The sequence below is a fragment of the Haliotis rufescens genome, unplaced genomic scaffold (assembly GCF_023055435.1).
Source record: "Haliotis rufescens isolate VD_foot unplaced genomic scaffold, xgHalRufe1.0.p SCAF_17, whole genome shotgun sequence".
In the NCBI taxonomy this organism is placed as follows: domain Eukaryota; kingdom Metazoa; phylum Mollusca; class Gastropoda; order Lepetellida; family Haliotidae; genus Haliotis; species Haliotis rufescens.
The window spans coordinates 27,808,066-27,821,100 of record NW_025963857.1 but is presented as its reverse complement, the minus strand read 5'-3'; positions in this window follow the sequence as shown (position 1 = coordinate 27,821,100).

Below are 13,035 nucleotides of genomic sequence, written 5' to 3'. Positions count from 1 at the left end.
AGCTACACCATTAAATTGTCATAAGAATCAGTGCTATTTAATACCTCATTTCCAGGTCATTAACACGTTGTTTGGCGTAAGAGGAAAATAGAACATCATGTTTCAGATCAGTATCCAGGGCAGCTAGATTTCTGTAATATTCACCAAACATATCACATATATCTTTCGGGTCATTAGTGGATTCATCTGAATAGACAAGTTTTTGAGTATGACCTTTGTTTTTACGATAACGTTTAGCTACCATGAAGTATTCGTGACCATCAACCTCAGCAGCTTCATAAACTTCTTTGTATCTATCATCTATCAGCTTTTGTTTTGAGATCCGTTGCTGTTTTCTAAATAACCTTTTGGCTTCTTTGTATCTAGCAAAAAAGATGTTGCTTTTATCACGAGTTTTACCATTTTCCTTCCATTTTTTACGACACTTGCGCATACTATTGTGTAATGATTTAAGATTATCCTTTTTCCAGTACGGTTTCAGCCTAGGTTGGAATTTTGATGAAGGAATGCACATTATTGCTGCATTTTGAAGGGCTGAGGTGATGTATTTATTGTAATATTGAATAAAGTCTACTGGCGTCTGGTAGTCTGAAATTGCAAAAACAGTATCACGAAGCCAGTTTTCAGTTTCATAACGATAAAGCATTAGATCCGTCTCAGTTGCTTTGCGCCAGTTAAGTTTATCACCTCCATATTGGCTAATAGGTGCTGTTATAGTTAGACAGGCAAGAATAGGCAAATGATCTGATACAGAGTAAGATACATTTGTATCAATGACAAATCCGACAATATTAGGTATAAAATCAACATTTACAAAAATGTAATCTAGCATAGTCTTAATATTTCCACTTTTGGTGAAATATGTATATCTAGTGACGTCATCGATGGGGATCACAGAGTACAGAGATCTCTCATTCAATACTCTGCTTCAGTACTTGGAACGCAGTTTATCAGGAGTGCGTAAGTCTGTGTTAAAGTCACCAAGTATGATAGTCTGTCCATGTTGTGAATACACATCATATAATTGCATGACATAGTCAAGCGCTTCACAATAAACACTGTCCAGCACATTACTAGATGGAAGATATGTTCCTATAATAAAAACAGGAACATTGTTCATTGTCAATTTGATACAGTAACTGATCGTTCGATCATCATCTGGAGTGTTTATCACAGACGAGACACAACAGTCCCATTTACGAACAAATATTGCTACGCCTCCTGAGCCTCTAGGTCTTGGTAGTTTTGATTTGTCACAATTGGAATACACATCAAATTCATCATGGATCTGATTTAAGTAGGATTCGTTTTGTCTGTTTAGCCAGTGTTCAGAAATGAACATTATATCACAACTTTCAAGTTTATCAGCAAGTTCAGTAGCAGCATACATAAAGCCACGCACATTCCATGTATCAAGTCTGATCATAAGAAACAAGAGATAGGTCACAAATAGTCGGGATCTTGATTTACTTGTCATGTTTAATATCTTGACTGTTCATCATCATTGTGTACATACCATCTTTTGCTGGGAACCCACTCTCTACAGTTGACATTCTCTGGCCAGAATGTATCGTCTTCAAGCATGACCTTGGCCCCCAGTATATGTTTGACCAGAATTCAGTCTGGCGGCGTTTTGTGGCCGTCATATTATATATTCGGGTTTCGATCGTAAGCGTATAGGTCTGTACATAGGCCTAACGTATGCGTCGCCTACTGACCACTGACAGTTATCGCAATTTCTTTCGTGTTATTTCTGAAATCATTACTGTTTAAAGTTTACGTGTACTGATCTTCTGACTTTGATTTTTGTGAAACAATGTGGCTCATTCAGGCCACTGGAAAGGCATCTTCCCGAGGCAAGAGAGTTAACTGACTTTAAAAGTCCAGTTTCCACCCTTGCCAAACTAGGCTGGAATTATTGGGCTGGATCGTAGCGCCACCAATGGCTATTGCCAATTATGTCCCTTCTAAGCCTCTCCTCTCGTATCACTTGCGTTTGCTTCACACAAAATGGTTGCGCCCGGTCAGGACGATCTGATCGATAATCAATATCTATATTGTGATAAAACGGGTCTTACATCGCGAAATGCATCAAATCACGTGAGCACCTTGATTAAAAACATGAGAAGATTTGGAAAATATCTGCTGACGACGAGTCGGTGCACATGCTTTGCAAATCCTGCAATCGACCGAAATCTGCACGACAGTTACGAACCAGATTTCAATTTCGGTGCGCGATTTTGATTGGACTATGCATGGACTCGTTAGTCCAGCCAAAATGTAACTCCAAAATACCAGCCTAGTTCGGCAAGGGTGGAAACTGGACTTTTATAGTCAGTTAACTCTCTTGCCTCGGGAAGATGTGGGAAAGGTTGAGTAGATTTCTCTTATACAGCGAAGAGAGGGAATCAAAACAATGGAGGTATTTTCAGATCGACTCTCTGTAGACTGCTAGTTATATACCTAGTCTAAAGCGCTCAATGATGTTATGAAAAATTGTATTTTCGGGAAGAGACAGGAACATACTTGTTGTTTCCGAAAAGGCCTAATTAGCACTGACTGAAGTAACCTAAATGTGGATCATCTGGTTGTTGGTGTTGTCTATAAAGTTTTATTGTAGCAAGGCGCTTATCATGTGTAGTTTTAATATTTCCAAAAAAGAATCAATTCATCATTTTCCGATAACTAGATCTATGTCCGACTCCCTTTTAATGAAAACGAGCAAAAGTAAAACGAGTCTCTCGTCGGGCGCTATAACGGGGTGTTTGCGGTATTGTCCTCGCTGGTGATGATAAGCTAGTCGATAGTCAAAAGTTAAATATCACCATATATTTTCAGTGAGTTGGTCATCGTTTCTTGATTATTAAGGTGAGATTAGTGTATCAAGTGTGCATCCATGAAAAATACAATGAAATTGATAACAACCATATTCGTTCGGTTTTCGATCTCCATATGTTGCCATGTAGGCTACCATACTACAAAATTATATTTTACGACATTGAACTGTATTATGTTCAATAACGTAGTAACAAATAAATTTCACATGATACTTGGTTCTCTGAAACTTTTTGACAATGAGAGAGAATAAAACGGTGATCGAAAACTGAACGAGTAAGCTCCAGTGCTCGCTACGAAATCGTACTGTAGCTAGATCTATATAAACAGCGCTGCGATGAAGATGTGAGTCGTAATTAGCTACAATGCCTGTTTAATATATCTGTTTCCGTTTGGATTCCGGTTTAGAAAAGGTCCCCAACAAACCATGTTTGTACTAACATGATTGTGTGTCATTATACTCTGACAGAGGTTGTGAGACGTGGCTCACTATAACAATCACTGGTTTGCCTGACCGGTTTGTCAGACCGGTGTATATGGAAACCATATTACATTAGGTGTTGTTTTTTTTATGATGGTACTCATAATTTTGTTACTTATGTCTGTAGCCTGAGATATTTCCGATCGGACGTTATACATGGGGACTTTAGATTTACAGTTTTTCCTTAATTTTAGACAATTATACAATATGTTATCTTTTTGGATAGACTATAGAATTTTGACTTTTTGTATATGTTTTCGTTGCAGCAAGGGGGAAAATGTTACACGACCATTCCGTGAGATAAAATCAAGAATGTTGAATCATTGAAGAATACACCAAATAAACCCTGGGCTGTGAATTATGTTAACGTAAGTACAGTTGTTTACAGTTACATTCCATTGTCTATATCCATGTTAATTGGTGGGTTTTTTTTGGCTTTAAATGAATGCAAAGAATGTAGATCTATTTATATAAATCTATGCTCGTACCACGTTTTGTATTCAACCTGATTCTTGATGTCTGTTATGTTATGAATGAATGTTAAAATTTGTTTCCATCAGACACTTGCATTATACATTATTGTTTGAATATTGATAAAGCTTTATCTCCAAATGAATGTTTCTCGTCATAATATATCTTTCAAATACCTGCTCGAGGTTTATTAAGCTGTTAGTATTTCAGGGAAGTGGAAGTGAACACCAACGAAAGAAGATTCTGTCTGGCATTCAGTAATTTCAAAAAGTGTATAAATTTTCAATGATCTAAAAATATTAAAATGTCAAAACAAATGTGTCTTTGAGTTCTTTGTTGAATGGTGACGTCGCATGACTGTAAGTTGAAGTATACTATATGGACTTGATTAGAGACAGACCATTTAATATTCAAGGGGGTGGGGACCTGGAGCTTTTCCATGGAGATTACATATGTTATCGGTCACAGCTACAAAAGCAGATATATGTTTTTATTTAACTCTATGAGCCTTAAGATAAGCACCTTGCAACTAGATCTATGTTATATTTTTTTGGCAGGCATTTCTTTTCACCAGTCTGTACCGTAATTATTTTTGTCAAGAATTTTCGGTGACAATATATTTTTTCGATAAAATTCCAGGCCCCGACCCTCCCCAGAATATCAAATGGTCAGCCCCTTACCATGTCTGGCATTCTTATTTTGTTTCCTGCAGTACTTGCCTAAAGGGTAATGGTGTCTGACTTTGTATTCGTCATTTGTATCCAGTTAACAGCTCAGTGGTGTTTTTACATTTTGAACATTGTCAGCAAAACACGATCTAACTGTTAACTGGGCTATTCGACGCCCTGGTTTTAAAACATTGGTAAAGGGTATCTCGAATCATACACATTCGCGTGACTAAAGCATATTCTGAAACATTTCCGGAACATGTTTTTGGTTGTTTTTACAACATTTTAGTGGGGAATGGTCACAACGTATTTCATCCTTGTAACACAAAGTTACTTCACGTCGTTGTGACAACGTCCATGGTAGTACACAGAATAACGTTGTAGGGACGCATTATTATAACATTGCCACAACGTAAAATACAACATTACCTTAACGTCAAATACAACGTTCCCTCAACGTAAAAATACAACGTTCCAACAACGTAAAATACAACGTCATCACAACGTTGTGACGACGTGAATATGACGTAACACAACGTTAGGCCATGACGTTGTGACGACATAAATGGGAGTCCACATAATAACGTTATATGGACGTAACATCCCCAACGTAACCACAAAGTAGACACAACGTTATCAAAACGTTGTCACAACGTGAACGTGTTAGCTGGGTTGCCCCTCTTCACGCAGCCCAGACAGCGAATGGGACTTCTCAAAGGAAGTGCTGCCCAGTCAAACCCACCGAGAACATTTCGGAGAAGACTCCCAAACACGACAGCCTCCTGTATTACCCAGATTGTCAGAAAGGCTGTATTCCTGGCAACAAACCCGGATACTCTCCCAATGTCAGTCAACAGAATGGTAGGTACCAAACCTAAGGCACCAAGAACAATGGGGAGTCTGACAACTTGATACTTGACATTTCGAAAGCGAGGTCCGCATATTTGCCATGTTTTTCTTGAATCTTGTCAATCACATTAGTGTCAAAGGGACAGAAAATTCAATGATATAAATGTTTCATTGGATTTATCAAAAATGACAAGATCGGGTTTGTTGGCCTAGAAAGGTCTGTTGCTGTATACGGTCCTTTTCCAAAGAATTTTGTATTCATCATTTCCGTTGACGCCATCGTCGTATTCTAGGTCGTACCATGGATGGACCTCCGTGTCAAAACCATAAGCATGGCGATGTCGGTAATGATAGGATCGAGCCACTAAATCATGTCGCTTAAGATACTGTGTGCCAACGCTCTTGACAGTCTCATGAAATTCATGGTATAGTCGACATTTCTTATGTTGATGCAAAATCACACATTGACGTTTTCGAGTGGGAAGTGACTGGTCCTGAGCCTTCCGTTTCACCTTTCAGGCCAACCGACTTCATCCAAGGGAAGGACTCTGCGGGCTTGTTGTACCTCTCAACACACTTCACTCAAACTTGATGCACTGGTCGTAATTATTTAAAAAAGAAAGATAAATGGCCTTAGCCGATAAAGAAATTGTAGAAAGTATTCAAATTAATGTCTACTTTTACCGAATCGATCCGTGGCAAAACAGATTCATTATTCTGTCAACTCATTAAATACTTTTATTTTCATGACAAAACTACGATATGTTTGATGAATCGTGCAATTTTGTCATGGCATGTTGTCAGGGTATTTTGCTCGAAATTGAAAAATTGGTCTTTTCTTCAAATCTGTAATTATATCGATTTTAACCTGGGTCCAAATGCACTTCCAAATCCAAATCATGGTGGATGTCATGCCTAAAGACACCAGAAATGTGAAATTTATTGTGATGACGTTGGGTAACAGCTAAGACTATACATACAGCACATACATGCACACAATGTAAATTTGGCGCTGAGGGGTTTCTCATGTTACTATTACGACTGAGCATCCGTCAAGCCCAAGCATTGGGTGATATGACGGTATGCGACGGAGCCCCTGGATACAGCTGCTGAGACTCAGTGTGGTGATTGAGCATCACCCCCCCCCCCCCCCCCCCCCCCCAAGCATTGGCACACACTGGGCTTAAAGGACGCTGAACTTATACTATCACTGTTCCAGTATTTAGCCTGTAATATTGAGTATTACCAATAAGTGTGGTAACACCCTATATTATAATTACCACTGTTATGACTGACGGGGAAATTATCCTTACCGCTTGTTAATGAATGCAACTTGCATGATGACTTATAGCTTGGATGATATAATAGCCCTACAAAATGAACAACAAAAGAACAATACATGAGAATCCCATTTTTCATTTTTTAGGAGAAATGTTCACCTAATATCTTAACTAAAACCCTAAATATGGGATGGAGACGTTACAAACACTTTCATATCTAATCGACTGACTTGTAGGCTCTGGGATTGAAAGGTGAAGGTCGAAAACAAATCTTTGCTTACAACGTAAAAATGGCTGCCGGATTTGTCTTTGCACATGCGCTATGTAAGAAACAGGAAAAAATATGGGAACTTACTGTCATGCACACGTTGATGAATCGCATGGTTTCCCGTGTCAACATATATTAATATTATACGTACTGCACTTGGGGAATGACGAATAAACAAATAACCCCTTATGAGTTGTACATATTAAGACATTACAGGGCGCTTTATATTAAGGTAAGGCATTCACAATTCAATAAGGTGTATTGTCACGACGAGTATTTTATGATAGCTATTCGACATTTTCCAGTTACGTGTACTTTATGCCATGATCGTTTCTCCAGCCATTATAAACCACGCCAATTTACTTTGGCTGAAATGAAATAAAACGTCAACGCCAGAGACGTCTCGATAAACTGCCGAAGCAGATTCCATTTGGCTTTAAAGTAGAAAAGTGGTGAACAGAATAGGAATGGATCACTGTAAATCAGTGATGACACCAGCTGTTGGCGTAAAGGGTCTGCTCTACTTGTAGCACCCGCTAGTCACATAATTTCACACAAAGGCACGTGTTTGATTTCCCTGAAGCCGCACAGCAGAACTCCTGCCATTCGACTGGCATAATCAAGTCTTGACCATACAATAGCGCTGATTTTGCTAATTTTACTGATTTTGTTGAAACTAAAAACGTTAATTTTAAATTAAGTCTATTGCATACACAGGCAAAAATGTTTATTACGAGAAAAGAGAAACAACTTAGAATATCTTTGTTTTGCAAAACAGAGGTTTTCAATTTTGCTCGCCCGAAACATTTCTTTTGTTGTTGATTCATCATGATTGATATTGAACTTCAAAGGAAACTCCAGTCTACAGCTGCACGATTACACCACATGGCTCCTGGACAGTGACACATGATTGGTTATCCTGTCTTTTTAAATGAGTGTTCAGGTATCAACTCTTCCCTGAACACTCATGTAAGAACGACATGATAACAATCATGTGTCACTGTCGAGGAGTCACGTGTTGTAAACGTGCAGGCACGACATGGTCAGAGGACTATAAGTGACAGGCAATAGATGGTTTAAAGTCCACCACGCAGCAAGCATCAAGTTGTTTACATTCTCCACAGGGTACACTCTTGGCCGCCAGATCCAAAGAGCAAGGCTCTATTGCCTCCTTTAATACAGTGACAGACGGCAGACCGAGACAGACACCCTGGGGACGGACAGAGAGAACTTGGGTAGACCAACAGGCAAACATCCGGTGATTGGCATCATGAGCATCGATCCACGTAATTGGGATTGATAACCTACATTGTACATCAACCAAGTCAGCGAGCCTGACCACCCGCGATCCCGTCAGTCGCCTTTTACGACAAGCATAATCACCTTTTACGGGCATGGGTTGCTGAAGACCTAATTCTACCCCGGATCACGGTACTGCTCCACTGGCAATCACGTTGAACCATCAGGCTCATTCCCAGTAATTCTACACGTTAATGTTGAACCACATCATAAATCGGGGTTGTCATCTTGTTTCGTGTAACTTGTCAAAGGCACGGATATATTTAAACAATTGGCATTTACTGACAGTTGCAAGTAACCGCAATGTAGGTCAAATTCTGCCACGTACCAGTTCCGGTTATTTTGAATTTGTATCATTTACTGGAGGTAATTGCAAACTATTCATGAGATTTACACATTTGAAATAAATAGTAGCATGTGACTTAATAAAGTTTGTTGCATAAATAAATTCGTTCGGCATTTTTTATAACTATTTCTATATCCTGAAATTACCTTTTGATTTCATTTCCAATAAATGACTTGGTGGATCTTTGAAGCGTTCGATTCGTAAAAGAAGAGGTTTATCTCCTAAATCATTGACTTATTAGCTTTACTCTACGTGAAATACAACATGCTTTCATTTTCATAAACTGTGATGTGTTTCAAAGAAAGGCTTGTATGTTTAGGACGTTCACATAGCTATGAGAAGTGGGAGGTGGTGGTGGTGGTGTGTGTAGGTGTGTGTGTGGGTGTGGGTGTGGTGAGGGGGGGGGGGGGGGGTATACACATTCTGAAACAAGAACATTTTTGCACATTTTTTAATTCTGCCTGTTGTTCAGATCAATGTATTTTATTGATGCCCAATTACTACGATATAGAATGTATATAATATATGAGTTAGGTTTAACGCCGCTCTGAACAGAATTCAAGTTATGTCATGGCGTGTCAGCTTCATGTAGAAGGAACCTCAGAAGTGATATGGATCTTTGCCGTTTAACACTTTGGTGAAACCCACGAGAAATATAATCAGGGCAAACCGGGACAGCATGCCCAGAAACATTGTACATGCTTGAATTCACGTGTCGTGTCTGCTAACACCTCAACACATCAATTGCGTTCCATGCTGATAATATTTGACTGTACCTCGACGTCCACTAGGCTTGAGCTAGACATGCGACCAGATAACGTGGAAATTGTCAATATTTCTAACAAGAACAGTATTGTGTTTAGCGTCAATGAGCTCTCTGCCATTAACAATTTTCTTGTCATCAAAGGGATTTCCCTTGCCACCTGTTGAGACATCGTTTATTAGTTTTGAGACCAGGGGAATCTGTAACTGCCTGATTTAATCAATTCAGTTACATGTGGGTGAGAGATGGCCACTTTGAAGTGAAACAATCCACGTGCCTTTGCATGTAGTCGTACTGGGTGATACTAGAGAAACAGGGTACATCCACCTTTTCGCGAACACCTGGTGTCATCACTATTTGATAGTGATTCAGGAACATATGCTTATCATACAGTCGGAATCGTACATTTAACTCTGCATTAACTTGATATTTCTTATGATCATGGAAACATCGCTTTTATGTATAACACTGTATATCCGTTTCATGCGGAGGAAAGCCCGAAGTGTAGTAGGTCTTTTAGCTGACATCTTTGGTGATGCACCTGATAATGTTGCTAGGTTAGACAGCAGCATCCCCTAAGCCCTTGGGATTCGCTCTTTTGAAGTGGTAAACGACTGACCTTTATCGCTTCGGGCTTTACTTCCTAGTACATCTGACACGCCGAGATATAACTGAAATCCGGTTAAACTAAACTCACTCATCACACAACCCAAACTGAATACTAGGGAACTCTTGTACCCCGAATTCCGCGGAAGGATTTGATGGAAGGTTGTATTTTTATTAAGGAATGGCTATGTTTCGATTGCCGGATCATACATGACAGATACATCTCTTCATACTTGCTTAAACTTTCAAATTATTTAAATGACACGCTTCTGGCGAGCTAGTTACAATATTCAGTTGAACAGTCACACTTCTTTATCTAACAATCTTGACAATGGCGGCCATTATATTTGAAAGTGTCTCCTTACGTACGTAAACATACATAATACATGGTTCAAACAAACATTTCGATATCAAATATAGAACGCTATAGTAATGGCCCTGATGCTGTATAATCAATAATCAGTGGTGCTGACAAAGCCAAGCCCAGCTAGTGGTTTCTTCCAGTTCGTTCTAAGGCCTACGTTGCTCGCGAAGGATATTGGTGTAAGATGTGTTGAAGATGCTTCCAGAAACAGACTGTAGATCCTAATAAGGTATGTCTTGTAACATTTATCCACATCTCAATGATGTTCTGTAAATAATTATTGAAATCGTACCTTTTCCCATTGCATTCTCGTTTTCAAGTTAAACGGACACTGCTCTCAAATTGAAAGCCTCGCAAGTACTGTGCTGAATTAATACCCACCTATCCTTTGATATATTAGAGTTTGGAACCATGTATTATTGGAATTGGTGACGAGCAGGAACCTCATACTTGTTAACGCCACCAGGATTTACCGAAACGGATACGAAAATATAGCCATATTTCTTAAAATGGAACTTTTTTTTTCGATTCGCCATACAGATCAATCTAGAACCACAAAGGCATTTTATACATATGGTATATAGTATAGTATACATATGGTTCCTCGGAAAGACCTTATCTTATGTTACATAAATACCGGTATGCGGAGAACGACGTTCTCGATCTCTGTGGTAACACACCGTATAATACCTTTCGGGAAATCATTTAAGTATCCCCTAACTTCAGTAACAGTTGTTCGCTACCACCAATGTCTGTAATGTACATGTAACAAGCCCTTCAGTAACAGTTGTTCGCTACCACCAATGTCTGTAATGTACATGTAACAAGCCCTTCAGTAACAGTTGTTCGCTACCACCAATGTCTGTAATGTACATGTAACAAGCCCTTCAGTAACCGTTGTTCGCTACCACCAATGTCTGTAATGTACATGTAACAAGCCCTTCAGTAACAGTTGTTCGCTACCACCAATGTCTGTAATGTACATGTAACAAGCCCTTCAGTAACAGTTGTTCGCTACCACCAATGTCTGTAATGTACATGTAACAAGCCCTTCAGTAACAGTTGTTCGCTACCACCAATGTCTGTAATGTACATGTAACAAGCCCTTCAGTAACAGTTGTTCGCTACCACCAATGTCTGTAATGTACATGTAACAAGCCCTTCAGTAACAGTTGTTCGCTACCACCAATGTCTGTAATGTACATGTAACAAGCCCTTCAGTAACCGTTGTTCGCTACCACCAATGTCTGTAATGTACATGTAACAAGCCCTTCAGTAACCGTTGTTCGCTACCACCAATGTCTGTAATGTACATGTAACAAGCCCTTCAGTAACAGTTGTTCGCTACCACCAATGTCTGTAATGTACATGTAACAAGCGGAAATGGTTTCCGGCACCTGTCTGCGAATGTTGCTCATCGCACTTTATTTGGTGACTGATACGGGAATATCTTTTGTAGCCAAGGGACAAAATCTATATCATTTCCGACTTTCCTCTCAGCTCTCTGTTCTGCGATCCATGAAAATAATTACTGGGATCACGGATCTTTAAGAATGTCAAAAAACATGAAATGACATTTCATAAAAAAATGACTACTTTCAACTCACAGGATTAAATGTTAATTGTTTGTTTGTTGTTTAACGCCGCACTCAGCAGTATTCCAGTTATATGACGGCGGTGTGTAAATCATCGCGTCTGGATCAGACAGTCCAGTGATTGACATCATGAGCATAGATCCATGCAATTGGGATACGATGACATGTACCAGCCAAGGCAGCTAGCCTGACCCCCCGATCCCGTCAGTCACCTGTTCCGACGAGTACGGATTGCTCAAGACGAACTCTAACGCGGATCGTCATTGGTATTAATATATACTACGAACAATATTTAAGAGAACCCCCAAATTTATTCAGAAATGATATGTTAAGAAATGACGCTGTGGAATTCAGTTTTCATGCGAAATTTAATATCTGGCCCATGCCCCGTGAGCATCGATACAGGCACCACATCTTTTGGGCATATTGGAAATCAAGGCCTGTCCAAGTCAGACAGCCTGACCTCCCGATCCCGCTTGTCGCCTCTTACGACAAGCATGGGTTGCTGAAGACTAATTCTAACCCGGATCTTCACGGAGAAAGAGTTACAAAATACCAAAACCGGGCCGGTTACCTCATCGTTACGTGTTGACAACACATTTGATGAATAAGACTAGAGTTGTTTTCCAAACGAAAGTGGTATGTTGTTCTTCATCTGATGGTGCCATAATATGGGCATTTCGCCTTTTTATGCGTGTTGCGGTTCTGTCTGTTCTCGCTCCGGATCCCGTTCTTTAGCTTCTAATACCCGAGAATCAGCTTCCACTCAAAATGTGAGCGAGGGAGTGAGTTGGGTTTAACACCACTTTTATCAGTATTCCAGTTATATACTGAGTCAAATTAAAAACTTTTAAAAGTAATCCCATATATGATATACAACGGACAAATGTATCAAAGAAGGTAATTTTTAATCATTAATGTCCAAAGAAGGATTTTAATTAACGGTGGTAACCATAATTTGTTCCAAGCACCTACGGTATTCGGTAATAACATCAACAGTTTAAATCATAAGTCCCAAGCACGAGAATCTGATGGCTCACAAGTTCAGTAGCGTGTATGGCCACCATGTGCGTTGACAATTGCCTCCGCATGGACCTTGGGATGCTTGTGAACACATGATTGGGAAGACGACGCCATTGTTGCTGCAAAATGGTGCCAAGATCTTGTACATTCTGTGGTTGGTTCTGGAGAGTGCGCAGACGTCTGCCAA